The sequence below is a fragment of the Salmo trutta genome, chromosome 4, assembly GCF_901001165.1.
Source record: "Salmo trutta chromosome 4, fSalTru1.1, whole genome shotgun sequence".
NCBI lineage: Eukaryota > Metazoa > Chordata > Actinopteri > Salmoniformes > Salmonidae > Salmo > Salmo trutta.
The window spans coordinates 23,981,954-23,998,380 of NC_042960.1; the positions used below are offsets into that span (position 1 = coordinate 23,981,954).

General features: G+C 41.4%; 1 protein-coding gene across 2 annotated transcripts in view; it reads left to right on the forward strand.

The window, feature by feature from the left end:
* The first annotated feature begins 3,964 nt into the window (after positions 1 to 3,964).
* Positions 3,965 to 16,427, forward strand: part of LOC115192103 (BTB/POZ domain-containing adapter for CUL3-mediated RhoA degradation protein 1-like) — a 64,835-nt gene continuing 52,372 nt past the window's right edge. For both annotated transcript variants that reach the window (XM_029750237.1, XM_029750236.1), the window contains exon 1: positions 3,965 to 4,208. The gene's annotated coding sequence lies outside the window, so the exon portion shown is untranslated. The remainder of the gene's footprint in view (positions 4,209 to 16,427) is intronic.

The following is a 16,427-nucleotide window of genomic DNA, read 5'->3' on the forward strand; positions in this document are numbered from 1 at the left end:
GCACCTCGCCCTCCGGGTCGACCCCGAGGCCGGCGTCGGCGCGCTGCGGGAGCCGCGCGTCAGGGGAGGGGTACTGTCACAGTATCCACAGAAAATGGTGCCCCTCCTCGGCCGGGCGGCGCTTGGCGGTCGTCGTCGCCGGTCTCCTAGCTGCCACCGATCTATGTTTCTGTGTTCGTTGTGTTTTGTCTGTCTAAGTCCACACCTGTTTTCGTTTCTGTCATTAGTGGGGGGGGTATTTAGTTTGTTCCTGTGGGTGTTGTGTGTTGTGCGGGATTCTTTTTGATTGTCAGCGGGCAGTGTGGTTGTACTTTGTATGTTGCTCCACCATTTTATTATTTGGAGTATCGATTTAAGCCGGGCTGCGCCCCGTGCGTATTTTTGCCTCTTCATCTGGATTACCTGTTTCCCTTTTCGGGTTTTCTGCGATCTCTGTGTTGTTTATACACCTAGCGTATTGAGTGCCATTAAACTTCGGCCTACTGAACTATCACATCTTGCATTTGACTCTGCTCCTTCCTCCTGCCCTACATACCCGTGACAGTCGCCCTGTGGGTGTGACATGCTTCTTCTTTTTTTCTTTGATTTGTTACCTTCGAGGTAATGTGTTTTGAATTGTGCCGATAAGAATGTAGCAGTGTGATGTTGTTCCCCTAGATTATGCACCAAGTTGCACACAAGGACCAGTTCAAATAGGCCTGGTCAAGAGGGGATGTTAACAATTTTATTATAATAATTCAGTGTTTTTTTTAATTTAATTACAGCTGCATAGCTAATGTTATTTTTTTGTGTACAAACACTTTTTCATATCTATGTTGTAAATACACTTGATTGTAAAAGTTTTGTATATTTTGGTTTGGTACATAGTGGGTTATCTGTATTTCTGTACCCCCCCTATTGTTCTCTCTTGCCTGACCTTCAGCTAGCGAGGTATGTTGTCCTTGGCACTGAAATTTTTAATATAAAACTTTGGTGAATCCACTTAATATAAAACTTTTCTCGTAAAAAAGCGATAATATTGCGACCGGGAGTGGTGGTTTTCGTTCAAAGAGAGAGAAAGTAAACATGGAGTCGACTCGGGCACACGCGCCCCGTCCCATCGTCCTCAGATCGACCACTATCCAAATGCGCTAATGTTTTTCAGCCATGGGCTGCAAAGCCATGATTCAGCTTTCTGGCGCCTTCTGAGAGCCTATGGGAGCGTTAGAAAATGTCACGTCATGCCAGAGATCCCCTGTTTTTGTTAGAGATGATCAAGAAGGCCATGAAATGGTCAGAGAGAGCGCTTCCTGTTTGGAATCTTCTCAGGTTTTTGCCTTCCATATGAGTTCTGTTATACTCACAGACACCATTCAAACAGTTTTAGAAACTTTAGGGTGTTTTCTATCCAAATCAAACAATTATATGCATATTCTAGTTACTGGGCAGGAGTAGTAACCAGATTAAATCGGGTACGTTTTTTATCCGGCCGTGCAAATACTGCTCCCTAGCCCCAACAGGTTTTAACATGTGTAAATATTTGTATGAACATAACAAGATTCAACAACTGAGACATAAACTGAACAAGTTCCACAGATATGTGACTAACAGAAATGGAATAATGTGTCACTGAACAAAGGGGGGGTCAAAATCAAAAGTAACAGTCGGTATCTGGCGTGGCCACCAGCTGCATTATGTACTGCAGTGCATCTCCTCCTCATGGACTGCACCAGATTTGACAGTTCTTGCTGAGATGTTACCCCACTCTTCCACCAAGGCACCTGCAAGTTCCTGGACATTTCTGGGGGGAATGGCCCTAGCCCTCACCCTCCGATCCAACAGGTCCCAGACGTGCTCAATGGGATTGAGATCCGGGCACTTCGCTGGCCATGGCAGAATACTGACATTCCTATCTTGCAGGAAATCACGCACAGAACGAGCAGTATGGCTGGTGGCACTGTCATGCTGGAGGGTCATGTCAGGATGAGCCTGCAGGAAGAGTACCACATGAGGGAGGAGGATGTCTTCCTGTAATGCACAGCGTTGAGATTGCCTGCAATGACAACAAGCTCAGTCCGACGATGCTTTGACACACCGCCCCAGACCATGACTGACCCTCCACCTCCAAATCGATCCCGCTCCAGAGTACAGGCTTCGGTGTAACACTCATTCCTTAGACGATAAACGTGAATCCTGTAACGCGGGTCGTATAGAGGACACCAAGGCGCAGCGTGTAGAGCGCTCATCGTTATATATTTTAATGGAAACGAACACTAGACAAAATAACAAAATGACACCCAACAGTTCCGTCAGGTTTACAAACTAAACAGAAAGCAACTACCCACAAAAACAAAGGGGAAAACAGGCTGCCTAAGTATGGCTTCCAATCAGACTGGTCAACGCATAGAAAAGGAAAACATAGAAATCTAGAAACCCCACAATGAAACAGAAACCCAAAAACACACCCAAACACCCCCCCCCCCCCCAACCACTATACTACGGAAAAATGACCTCTTACAAGGGTCAGGACGTGACAAATCCGACCATCACCCCTGGTGAGACAAAACCGCGACTCGTCAGTGAAGAGCACTTTTTGCCAGTCCTGTCTGGTCCAGCGACAGTGGGTTTGTGCCCATAGGTGACGTTGTTGCCGGTGATGTCTGGAGAGGACCTGCCTTATAACAGGCCTACAAGCCCTCAGTCCAGCCTCTCTCAGCCTATTGCGGACAGTCTGAGCACTGATGGAGGGATTGTGCATTCCTGGAATAACTTGGGCAGTTGTTGTTGCCATCCTGTATCTGTCCTGCAGGTGTGATGTTCGGATGTACGGATCCTGTGCAGGTGTTGTTATACATGGTCTGCCATTGCGAGGACGATCAACTGTCCGTCCTGTCTCCCTGTAGCGCTGTCTTAGACGTCTCACAGTACGGACATTGCAATTTATTGCCCTGGCCACATCTGCAGTCCTCATGCCTCCTTGCAGCATGCCTAAGGCACGTTCATGCAGATGAGCAGGGACCCTAGGCATCTTTCTTTTGGTGTTTCTCAGAGTCAGTAGAAAGGCCTATTTAGTGTCCTAAGTTTTCATACTTGTGACCTTAATTGCCTGCCGTCTGTAAGCTGTTAGTGTCTTAACGACCGTTCCACAGGTACATGTTCATTCATTGTTTAAGGTTAATTGAACAAGCATGGGAAACAGTGTTTAAACCCTTTACAATGAAGATCTGTGAAGTTTTTGGATTTTCACGAATTATCTTTGAAAGACAGGGTCCTGAAAAAGGGATTTTTCTTTTTTTGCTGAGTTTATCATTATGGTTTTACAGAACTAGGATAAGACACATGAGGCATTCAGCCACTTGAGGGTTCTACTATGATAAAACACATGACGATAAGCCACTAGACTAGGCCATACAGTATAATCACAGTTATCACCCGTGCGAAAGAGGCAGGTTGACGTTTCCAGGGTTAGAGTATTGCAGAAGTTGTCATATGCTGAGGCAGTGAAGAAAGTAGTAGAGGAAGATGGGTCAAGGGGAGGGATCCTGAGAGGAGTGGTGTGAGTAGTAGATCTGTACCAGTTCTGAAGGATAGGTCAACAAGTGATATGTTTCAGTAAGATTTGATATTTTGCTTGTATAGCAATGGTTATCAACTGTACTGCAGGGATGGAACGTAAGTTGCAGAAAATGTAGGTTGTGGTGGCAGGTGCAGAGAGGTATTTGGGTGTGCAAGACTTGACATCAGAAGAGTTACAGGATGTGCTAAGTGGTGGTGTCCCATCCTTTCAGGTTGTTGCCCTGAGGTAGGACTAAATATATTTAAATAGTGGAGTAGGGTGGTGTTATTTTTTTATAATTGCATTATTTTTTTGTGAGTGTGGTGTTAGATGGTGGACTATTTGTTTACTTATGTATTTTTCTTCAAGCAAAGTATAAGGGAGTTGTACTCCAGTCTGGTAGGTGGCGGTAATGCAACATTTAGTGGATGCCAACCGCCATTAAACCTAATCGAATAAGAAGCTAGTCTTGTCAAGCAAGCTAAACATGTCAAAATGACCCCGTCCAAACTAACCACAGTATTTCCCTAATTCGTACAATTAGCTAGCAACCTAGTTAAGTGTTTTTTTTGTTCCTTTGACGTTGTTTTAAATTAACATTTTAATAGCATTGGAGATTTGGAACCACCGCAACAGTTAACCGCTAACGTTAGCTAGCAAGTCGGCTAGCCTGGTGAGTAGCTAACGACTTTCCTTTAGCATCCAATCAGAGACGGTACGGTAGCTTGAGAGGCTGGTATTTAGCATCCAATCAGAGACGGTACGGTAGCTTGAAACTAACGTTAGTGAATGTATCTAGCTAGGTAGCAAGCCAACTACTAATCAGTGAGTTAGCTTGTGTGATTGTAGCGAGCTACTTTGTTAGCAACGTTAACGGGTTAGCTGTCTTTAATGTGTCTGGCAAGCTGTCTTGCAGTGTGTGGAAAACGGACTAGCTAACAGTTGTTACCCATTCAAATTTCAACTGGAAATGATACTGGCAAACACGTTTTGTTGATTTCTGGTAGCTAAATCGTCCAAATAAATCAATCACAGCACGTTTTTGGACTCATCCAGCAGTTTTACCTGATTTAAGTAGCTAACGTTACATCATTGGAAACTGCTGTAGATTATAATTTAACATGAAGAAAATTTGTGACTTGCTTCACCTTTTTAAAATAGTTTGTGTCCACTGCTCAATTGCCAGTTTAGTCGGTACCAGAGCGTAATTGTGTTCTGATTTGAGATTTTAAATAGAGTAGAGGAAGGTTTCATGCACTCTCATTTTGTCCAAGTTGTTGGGAAAGTGGTCAAAGTAGCTGATATGTGTTAAAAGTAACATTATATATTGTGAATAGAACGTTAGTAGTGATGTCAGAATGGGACCTTCAGAATGCTGAGGAAATCCCATGAAAGTGGATGGAGGACCAAAAGTTATAAAATCTATCAAAAAGTTGTATGCAAGCACACTATTCCAGAGCAGTCTACACATTTTAAAGACGTTTCTAGCTTAAACGGTGTAAGCGGACTAACCTTGTAAATAACTAACTATACATCAGAAATAATTCTTACAATATCTAAAAGAGGTGCGACCCAATATTAGGAAGCTGTTCTTAATGTTTTTTACCCTCCTTTGTACATTGAATAATTTTGCCGTGTCTAATTAATCACATACTTCTCACTATTTTAATAATTTTGAGATTAAAAAAGAAAAAAGTCCCTACTCGATGGCAGGTTTCAGCATAGCTAGCTACTGGTCTGAACTGTTTAAATAATGGAAGGTCCTTCTATATACACTACATGACCAAAAGTATGTGGACACCTGCTCGTCCAACATCTCATCTCAAATCATGGCATTAATATGGAGTTGGTCCCCCACTTTCCTGCTATGACAGCCTCCGCTCTTCTGGGAAGGCTTTTCACTAGATGTTGGAACATTGCTGCGCGGACTTGCTTCCATTTAGCCACCAGCATTAGTGATGTTGGTCACTGATGTTGGGCGATTAGGCCTGGCTCGCAGTCGGCGTTCCAGTTCCTCCCAATGGTTTTCAATGGGGTTGAGGTCAGGGCTCTGTGCAAGCCAGTGAAGTTCTTCCATATGGATCTCGACAAACCATTTCTGTATGGAGCTCGCTTTATGCACGGTGCATTGTCATGCTGAAATAGGAAAGGGCCTTTCCCGAACTGTTGCCACAAAGAACCATGAAAGACAGTCCCAGGCCATTGTTCCTCATCCATCAAAATTTACAGTTGTCACTTTGCATTGGGGAAGGTAGTGTTTCCTGGCACCCGTCAAACCTAGATTCGTCTGTTCGACTGCCAGATGGTGAAGCGTGATTCATCACTCCAGAGAATGTTTCCACTGCTCCAGAGTCCAATGGCGGTGAGCTTTACACCACTCCAGCCAACGCTCGGCATTGCGCATGGCGATCTCAGACTTGTGTGCGGCTGCTCGGTCATGGAGACCCATTTCATGAAGCCCCCGACGAACAGTTATGTGCTGACGTTGCTTCCAGAGGCAGTTTGTAACTCGGTAGTGAGTGTTGCAACCGAGGACTAAGGCTGTTCCCGACTAACAAAAAATGTTGGTCGACGGAAAGGGGATTTCTCAATTTTTAAACGTGTAGTTTTCAATATGTGACTCACCACTTGGATTCTGTCTTATGTCGCAACATTTTAATTTCTATTTTTTTTTACATTGAATAGAAGTAGACTACTACAAAATGCTATATCATACATTGCATTTGAGGAAATAATGGGAAAGTAATTCTGCTTTGAATGTTAATCAACTTGTAAACTTTTGAAAACTGTCTTTCAATGTTTTAGTACTACTATTGGAGAGCCCTTCTTTGTCTACACCCATTCAGCATCGTTCATACCCTCTTAAGCCTTAGCCCCACCCATCTCTTTAAGGGTTGATCCATGCGTTCTGTACTAACTTGCCAGCTACTTACAGTCATCTAAGAGAAAGAGAACAGCTCACTGAACATTACTCACCCTCGTAGAGCTGGTTAGGCTGTTATGTTATCCAGAGCGTTGGTGACTGCAACTGTGCAGTCAGATTGACCGTTTGTAAATTCAGAGCGTTTCACATTCAGAGTGCCCCCTGGATGCTCTGGCCAATAAGTAGGGTTGATCTGAAAGCTCTGACCTCACAACGGCAGTCAAACACCCAAGCTAACTAGCTAACATTGGCTAGCTACTTCCAGACACATAATGAGAGAACGGACCCCACTCTGACAATTTAACTCCCCCAAGCAGAGCTTGGAGTTTTCATGTTATCCAGAGCGTTGGTGACTGTAACTGTGCTGCTGGCAACAATTGAATTACGCTTTGTTGCCAACATTTACTGGCACCGGACATATTCAATGGGTGTTAAGCATTCAGAAATTAATCAGTTATTCTGCTCTCTGGCACACTAAAACGAGAGTGTTTTGTTAAGAAATGTAGCTAGATCGCTAGCTAGGTAAACAATGAATCCCAATGCATGACATAACGTCAGTTAGCGAGCAAGCCAGCTAACGTTAGCTAGTTAGCTAACAGTACACTAACTTGAAATGAAAATACTTTGTCAAAATTAGTGGTATTTTGTTAAGACATGTAGCTAACTAAACAATGAACCTTAATCACAACTCATGACGTTACTACTCTGCATGAATCTGCATCTACCTAACCAACCAACCAGGTTCTATGGCTATAACTAGTCAAGCAAATGTGTCTGAGATACGAAGAATAAGATTATACACGTTAGCTAGCTACCCAGCCAGCTAACGTTAGCTAGCTAACAGTACACTTGAAATGAAACCACTTTCTGTTAAAATTAGAAATGTGTAATATCTGAAAATGTAGCTAGCTAGACTGTCTTACCAGTATACATCATGGTTGGATGCGTCTCCTGTCTGATGCCATGCATGGTTGCCCTTAGTTTGAAGATGTAATCCAGACTGGTGTTTTCTCCATCTCCTTAGCTATCATACTCGAATTCCACTGATTTCAAAACTCGGTCCTCCAGAAAGTGGAGAGCATATGTAACCGATGTGAAATGGCTAGTTAGTTAGCGGTGGTGCGCGCTAATAGCGTTTCAATCGGTGACGTCACTCGCTCTGAGACCTGAAGTGGTTGTTCCCCTTGTGTTGCAAGAGCCGCGGCTTTTGTGGCGCGATGGGTAACGATGCTTCGTGGGTGTCAGTTGTTGATGTGTGCAAGGGTCCCTGGTTCGAGCCCAGGTTGGGGCGAAGAGAGGGACGGAACCTACACTGTTACACATACACATAATGTTAGCTAGCGAGCCAGCCAGCTAAAGTTAACTAGCTAACAGTACACTTTAACTTGACATTAGGTTTATGCAGTTTTACTACGTGATACATTATTTTTAAAGAGCCGCTTTTGACACGATTACCTAGACATACTGACCAGCTCCAATAAACAGGCGCATGCTATATGGCAGACCAATCCTCTCTCCTCTCTCGGTATGTCCAGCCCACTCATTATCTCAGCCAATCATGGCTAGCGGGAAGGTTGCTCACTTCTGTGGCTAAACCAACTAGGCTCCTAATTTAACAATTTTATTCGTATTTACAGATGGCATACAGGTTTCACATTCGAGAAGGCATTTCTGCGAAAAAACGCATTTTGATAAAAAATTATTTTTACGTTCAAACGGCTCTCCTGTGAAGTCGTGACTTGCGACATACGCCTAGTTTCCTGAATCGGGTTACATTTTAATAAAATCAATAATGTTCATTGAGCTTGTCTGATGCTTTAAGCTTAGGGTTTGATGCCTCGGAGATCTATGTAACCAGAAGGAGGAAAAAAAGCATAATCTGACCCAACTATTCTCCTGCTCCTGCTGGCTTTTGCAGATTCAGCCATTACTCTCCTAAAGTTGCCGGTAATGGGCTACACAAGGAGTCTGCAACCTTTCTCATGTGGAATGCCAATTTCTTACCATTTCTACCGATCTGCGTGCCAGTTATGGTTTTCATATGCACATTTTTGTGATACAGTTTAGTTTAATTTATAATAACATCTTCATATCTCAATCATTGTCATGTGGTTAATCAAAATTCTATGCAATCTAAATCAAAATGATGCAATCCTAAAAAGTAACTTCCATTGCCAACTATGTAAAAATAGCTTACATAAAGCCAACAAATTAAAAACATTGCTGCCTGCAGGTAGAAAATATTCTGATTAAAAAAAAATAAAAAATCCTATAAATCGCATTGGCTTCACATGGCCTGTCTGCAACGAAGTTGTCGACTATTAACTTGGGTCCTGCTCAAAGCTTGCGCTAGCGAACTTGCATCATTGTATAAAATATTCAAATTTTCTACTGCTTGAGCTCCTGTTCCTCTTATAGAATATTAGATCAAAAGTATTGTGGATCTCCTGCACGTAAATATAAACAGTACCAGCACCCAAAATGAGTACTGGAACCTTTTTCAGTCCAAGTTGAGCACTGATAAGAAGCCTATTTCATGACGTTTCCACTGGATCAGAGTATGTCATTTTTTTCTTTCAAGCTGAGTGGTTATCGAAAGGGAGAGAGCTGGAAAGATTTTTCAAATATACTGAGGAACTAAATCAAATCAAATTTTATTGGTCACATACACATGGTTAGCAGATGTTAATGCAAGTGTAGTGAAATGCTTGTGCTTCTAGTTCCGACAGAGCAGTAATATCTAACAAGTAATCTAACAAATTCACAACGACTACCTTATACACAAAATGTAAGGGATGAATAAGAATATATACATATAAATATATGGATGAGCGATGGCCGTGCGGCATAGGCAAGATGCAGTAGATGGTATAGAATACAGTATATACATATGAGATGCGTAATGTAGGATATGTAGACATTATTAAAGTGGCGTTATTTAAAGTGACTAGTGATAACATTATTTAATCCATTTATTAAAGTGGCAAGAGATTTGAGTCTGTATGTTGGCAGCAGACACTCTGTTAGTAATGGCTGTTTAACAGCCTGATGGCCTTGAGATGGAAGCTGTTTTTCAGTCTATTGTAATTCTCAATTGAGGTAAAAACAGACTTTGATTGCTTGCTGTTTGAGGTGAAGAAAACATTACTTTGAGAAGCTCCACAGGTCATTAGTGGTGGTGTGTTAAGCCAATCAGAAATACTATCAGATCCCCAAATGGGCACATTTATATGCCTACGTTTGTGCGCAGGCCAGGTAGCCTATAGGCCTATTTCTATGCATGCGCATCCTTACTCAACATTGACAGGAGCGCTCCAAACAAAAGACAATGACTAAATTGACAGAACTTGTAAATGGAATTTAGTAAACCAAATTATGAAACAATGAATGTGCATAAATTGGTGGGAGAGTGCATTCTGGAGAGAGAAGTGCATTGTGCATCTGGGCGCATGGTCAATCCGACATCTGCATTGGCCATTTACGGTGATACGGCCTCAGCAGAAGTCGGGGCATTCATACATTTGCTTCTCGGAGCAGTGCAGAGCTGTTGTCAAGGAAGTGAGTTTGTGTTTATACAGGATGTACTGCCCCCACCTACCAATGCGGAGCTATACAGAGCCTTCCGCATTGTTACAAAATTTGGGAGTTGCATGGTGATGCAGTACAGAGCTTGATTTGGCCTCTGCATGCCTCTAGAGGCTCCGTAATTGCGTCACACCCTCCGTATGGAGCCTTTGACAACATTTTCAAATCGAGCATAAATTGGCTTTTAGTCTAGGCCTCCGCAGTTGATTAGTTCACTGAGATGGACATATATAATTGCATTTATTTGTTACTGCTCGACTAAAACGATCTCGGTCGACCAACAGCATAACGGCCAAACAATCGACCACTCGACTAATTGGGGTCAGCTCTACTGAGGACAGGTGATTTTTACTTGCTACACGCTTCAGCACTTGGCTGTCCTGTTCTGTGAGCTTGTGTGGCCTACCACTTTGCGGCTGAGCCGTTGTTGCTCCTAGACATTTCCACTTCATAATAAAAATCACTTACAGTTGACCCGGGGCAGCTCTAGTAGGGCCGAAATTTGACGAACTGACATTGAAAGTCACTGAGCTTTTCAGTAAGGCCTTTCTACTGCCAATAACTACCACAGTCAACAGCCTGATCAACTCTATGCGAAGGAGATGTCGCGCTGCATGAGGCAAATGGTGGTCACACCAGATACTGACTGGTTTTCTGATCCACGCCTCTACCTTTTTTTTCTTTTTTTTTCAAGATATGCCTCTGTTGGTCACAGATATCTGTATTCCCAGTCATGTGAAATCCATAGATTAGTGCATAATGCATGTTTTAAATTGACTGATTTCCTTATGAACTGTAACTCATTAAAATCAAAATTGTTGCATGTTGTGTTTATATTTTTGGTCAGTTTAGTTGTTTCCTGTCGACTTAGCTGAGGCCATATTGTTGTTTTTGTCTGTTTACTTGGGGTTGTTTAGTAGGCCGCCTTTGTCTGTTCGTATAATTATTCCATTGCTGACGACGTCTGTTGTGATCCAAGCCCATGCTTGCTTGCTGTTATTTATTCTAGCACAGGCATGTTTACTGAGCGACAGATACAACAAAATAAAAAGACAAATGTAGATTGTTTATTTTGATTGTTCAAGTGTTGTGGCATAAGTGTCGGGAAGTCTTTCTCCTCGAAAGAAACAATACATGAGGCAAGCGAATTAGCCTAGCTTCATCTAAATCTGTGTCTAGAATAAATTCACTTTCATGAGGAGCTGGAGTATGGTCCTGTATGACTGTTGGTAGAGCATGGCGCTTGCACCGCCAGGGTTGTGAGTTCGCTTCCCGGTGCCCTCCATACATAAAATGTATGCAAGCAGCCTTGTAAGTCGCTTTGGATAAAAATGTCTGCTAAATGGTATCTATTATGTATGAATATGGAGCTAGATACCTGCCAAAATGTTGAACAAACGTATCGTTAGGATCGTAAGAAAATCCATACATACATTTTTAGGATTGTAAGAAAAGCCATGCGTGAAACATAAAACGTAAATGAGATGTAATCTTTGAACATACCAACACCATGTTAGGATTACGGACTAACATTTTAGGCTTGAACAAATCTTGTGTTGCAATTCTGACGTACAATAATACCTTTCAGAGATCCTGGCAGTTTCATCTCACCAACAAAAAAAACATACACCAAGTGGCCTGTGAGTTGTGCTACGAGAACAAGCATACCACAGTACAAAAACCTGAATTCAGGGACACCGGAAAGATGTATCCTGCACGTTTTCAAGTTGTCTCTCTTTTCCATTACTCAGTTGAGTTTACTTTACATTTAGGTAGGTAGTGTAATGGATTTGTTTGCCGGAGCAAGTCTAGATAGCCCTAGCTGTATTATACCTACAAAAATTAAGTTTCAGTCCGCTGGGTGTAATTCTACAGCATGGTTGTCCCCATGCATGTACCTTATCAAAATACAGTGCAATTGGAAAGTCTTCAGACCCCTTGACTTTTTCCACATTTTGTTACAGCCGTACTCTAAAATGGATTAAATAAAACAATTTCCTCATCAATCTACACACAATACCCCATAATGACAAAGTGAAAACAGGTTTTTAGACATTTTGGGAAGCATGTATGTATAATATGTTATTTACATAAGTATTCAGACCCTTTGCTATGAGACTCGAAATTGAGCTCAGGTGCATCCTGTTATCATTGGTCATCTTTGAGATGTTTCTACATCTTGATTGGAGTCCACCTGTTGTAAATTCAATTGATATGACATGATTTGGAAAGGTACCCACCTGTCTATATAAGGTCCCACAGTTGACAGTACATGTCAGAGCAAAAACCAAGCCATGAGGTCAAAGGAATTGTCCGTAGAGCTCCGAGACAGGATTGTGTTGAGGCACAGATCTGAGGAAGGGTAGAAAAAAAATTCTGCAGCATTGAAGGTCCCCAAGAATACAGTTTTCTCCATCATTCTTAAATGGAAGAAGTTTGGAACCACCAAGACTCTTCCTAGAGCTGGCCGCCCAGCCGAACTGAGAAATCAGGGGAGAAGGGCCTTGATCAGGGAGGTGACCAAGAACCCGATGGTTACTCTGTGGAGATGGGAGAACCTTCCAGAAGGACAACCATATCTGCAGCACTACACCAATCAGGCCTTTATGGTAGAGTGGCCAGACGGAAACCACTCCTCCGTAAAAGGCACACGACAGCCTGTGAGACTCAAGATTCTCTGGTCTGATGAAACCAAGATTGAACTCTTTGGCCTGAATGCCAAGCGTCATGTCTGGAGGAAACCTGGCACCATCCCTATGGTGAAGCATGGTGGTGGCAGCATCATGCTTTTGGGATGTTTTGATCAAGTCTGGATGGATCGAGTCTGGATCAAGGGAAAGAGGAACATGTACAGATCCTTAATGAAAACCTGCTCCAGAGCGCTCAGGACCTCAGACTGCAGCAAAGGTTCACCTTCCAACAGGACAATGACCTCAAGCACACAGCCAAGACAATGCAGGAGTGGCTTCGGGACAGGTCTCTGAATGTCCTTGAGTGGCCCAGCCAGAGCTCGGACTTGAACCCGATCTAACATCTCTGGAGAGGCCCGACAATAGCTGTGCAGCGACGTTCCTTATACAACCTGACAGAGCTTGAGAGGATCTGCAGAGAAGAATGGGAGAAACTCCTCAAATACAGGTGTGCCAAGCTTGTAGCATCATTCCCAAGATGACTCGAGGCTGTAATCGCTGCCAAAGGTGCTTCAACAAAGTACTGAGTAAAGGCTCTGAATACTTATGTAAATGTCATTTTTAAATGTTTAGTTTTTTTATAAATTAGCAAAAATATCTAAAACTGTTTTCGCTTTGTCAATATGGTGTATTGTACGTAGATTGATGAGAGAAAAAAAATACTATTTTAATCCATTTTGAATAAGGCTGTTTCGTAACAAAATATGTGAAAAGTCAAGGTCTGAATACTTTCCCGACTGCACTGTATGACTAATTCAATATTGCACCATTCCATTCTCTGGGCTCTGTCTGCAATCATAACCAGTAGTATCTACCAGGAATAATGCAACTTTTAATAATAATAGATGTTTGGTGAGTCTATCAATTATGTGTGACCACTGGAGTCTTTGCCACTCAATATTTTAATAGAATATTTTTATATTTATTTAATCACTCAATCTTGCCAAAGCAGTACTCATCCTCAGAAGATTCCCTAGCCATAGTCATTACCCTGATGTAGGTCTATTTGCCTACTAGCCAAATAATGTGCAGAACATGCATGATGCGTGGAACTCGTCATTCCAGCACATTCAAACTTTTAATTCATCCTTCATTCCGTTCAGGCAGCCAGTATGTCATACATTCAATCATTTGTCCGCATTGCAATAGGAACTAGATAAAAGAGAATAGAACAGTCTTGCCCATTTTGTTTATTGAAATCATGTGTGTATTCAAAATTATCTAAATTCTCAAATTATTTTGCCTGTCACTTTAATAATTCAATGTTTTAATTTAGGCCTATCCAAATACAAAGTAGGCCTTCAACTTGTAGGCATTCCAATGTAGGCTATCATTTTGGGTAGTGGTGTCTTGCGGAATAATTGTATAAACTTTTATGGGGCTCTCCTTTAAAAAGAGACCCTAGCTCACTGTCCTCTAAATGCATTTTAAACAAAATAGTTGAAGAAGCATGTGCAGTGGCTGAATTATTATTATTATTGTTATTATTAATATTGTATTTTATTTTACCTTTATTTAACTAGGCAAGTCAGTTGATAAAGTTCTTATTTACAATGACAAATAGGAAAAACAGATCTGGCAATAAGAATAGGCTATAGATAGTCTTGACCATTCAGGGCCCTTTGCTATTTCGCTCAGGAAAGGTTATAGCCAAGACTTAATCAATATTTTGTTTTGTCTCAATTATTGATATGGATTTAGCCTCTGCGTGATGGGGTTGTGCAAAGCAAAGGGCTTTAACAAGCCTACATAGAGTGAAATGCCTAATATAAGGCCTACAGTCCATGCTCCTAAATACTGGAAAAAGTGTGATTCATTAGGTTACTTGATCACCACAGGGCTTCTGCCCCACACGGCTATAAAAATAAATTATGCAATTATATTGCCACTAAATAACACACAACAACATGGTATATTTAGATAGCGGAATAGGCCTAGCCTAAATCATATTTAAATCAAATCACATTTTATTTGTCGCAGATGTTATTGCGGGTGTAGCGAAATGCTTGTGTTTCTAGCTCCAACAGTGCAGTAATATCTAACAATCTAAAGGAATGGAATTAAGAATATATAAATGTTTGGACGAGCGATGTCAGAGCAGCATAGACTAAGATACAGTAGGATAGAATACAGTATATACATATGAGATGAGTCATGCAAAATATGTAAACATTATTAAAGGTACCGTTATTTCCGGACTATTAAGCGCACCTGAATATAAGCCGCACCCACTGAATTAAAAAAAATATATGATTTTGAACATAAATAAGCCGCACATGTCTATAAGCCGCAGGTGCCTACCGGTACATTGAAACAAATGAACTTTACACAGGCTTTAATGAAACACGGCTTGTAACAAAAATAAAAAATTAGCAGTAAGCTTAAGTTGTCTTTTTGCACTGAGTCAATTCCTCACGCTGCTGTTTCCAACGTCTTATCGACTCATTAACCTCTATGGGCTAGAGGTTAATGCCAGTGTAATCCCGTGGCGCGATATTCAAATACCTTAGAAATGCTCTTACTTCAATTTCTCAAACATATGACTATTTTACACCATTTTAAAGACAAGACTCTCGTTAATCTAACCACACTGTCCGATTTCAAAAAGGCTTTACAATGAAAGCAAAACATTAGATTATGTCAGCAGAGTACCCAGCCAGAAATTATCAGACACCCATTTTTCAAGCTAGCATATGTCACAAAAACCAAAACCACAGCTAAATGCAGCACTAACCTTTGATCTTCATCAGATGACAATCCTAGGACATTATGTTATACAATACATGCATGTTTTGTTCAATCAAGTTCATATTTATATCAAAAACCAGCTTTTTACATTAGCATGTGACTAGCATTCCCACCGAACACTTCCGGTGAATTTACTAAATTACTCACGATAAATGTTCACAAAAAACATAACAATTATTTTAAGAATTATAGATACAGAACTCCTTTATGCAATCGCTATGTCCGATTTTAAAATAGCTTTTTGGTGAAAGCACATTTTGCAATATTCTGAGTAGAAAGCCCGGACATCACAGGCTAGCTATTTTGACACCCACCAAGTGTGGTACTCACCAAACTCAGAATTACTATTAGAAAAATTGGATTACCTTTGCTGTTCTTCGTCAGAATGCACTCTTAGGACTTCTACTTCAATATCAAATGTTGGTTTGGTTCCAAATAATCCATAGTTATATCCAAATAGCGCCGTTTTGTTCATGCGTTCAAGACACTATCCGAAGGGTAAAGGGTGAAGCGCCCGACGTGTTTCGTGACAAAAAAATTCAAAATATTCCATTACCGTACTTCGAAGCATGTCAAACGCTGTTTAACCTATTGGGGCTATGTGGGACGCTAGCGTGCCACCCGTGGTGCACCCTATCAACAACAGGTGCATTTCAAGAGCGGCAAATTTGAAACCAATTAAATGTCAAAATTCTAATTTTTCAAACATTCAACTATCTTACACCCTTTGAAAGATAAACATCTCCTTAATCTAACCACGTTGTCCAATTTCAAAAAGGTTTTACGGCGAAAGCATAAAATTAGATTATGTTAGGAGAGTACATTGACAATAGCTGTGTGTAATGTTTTGTCAATTCAAAGACAGGCGTCACCAAAACCATAAAATCAGCTAAAATTATGCACTAACCTTTGACAATCTCCATCAGATGACACTCCTAGGACATTA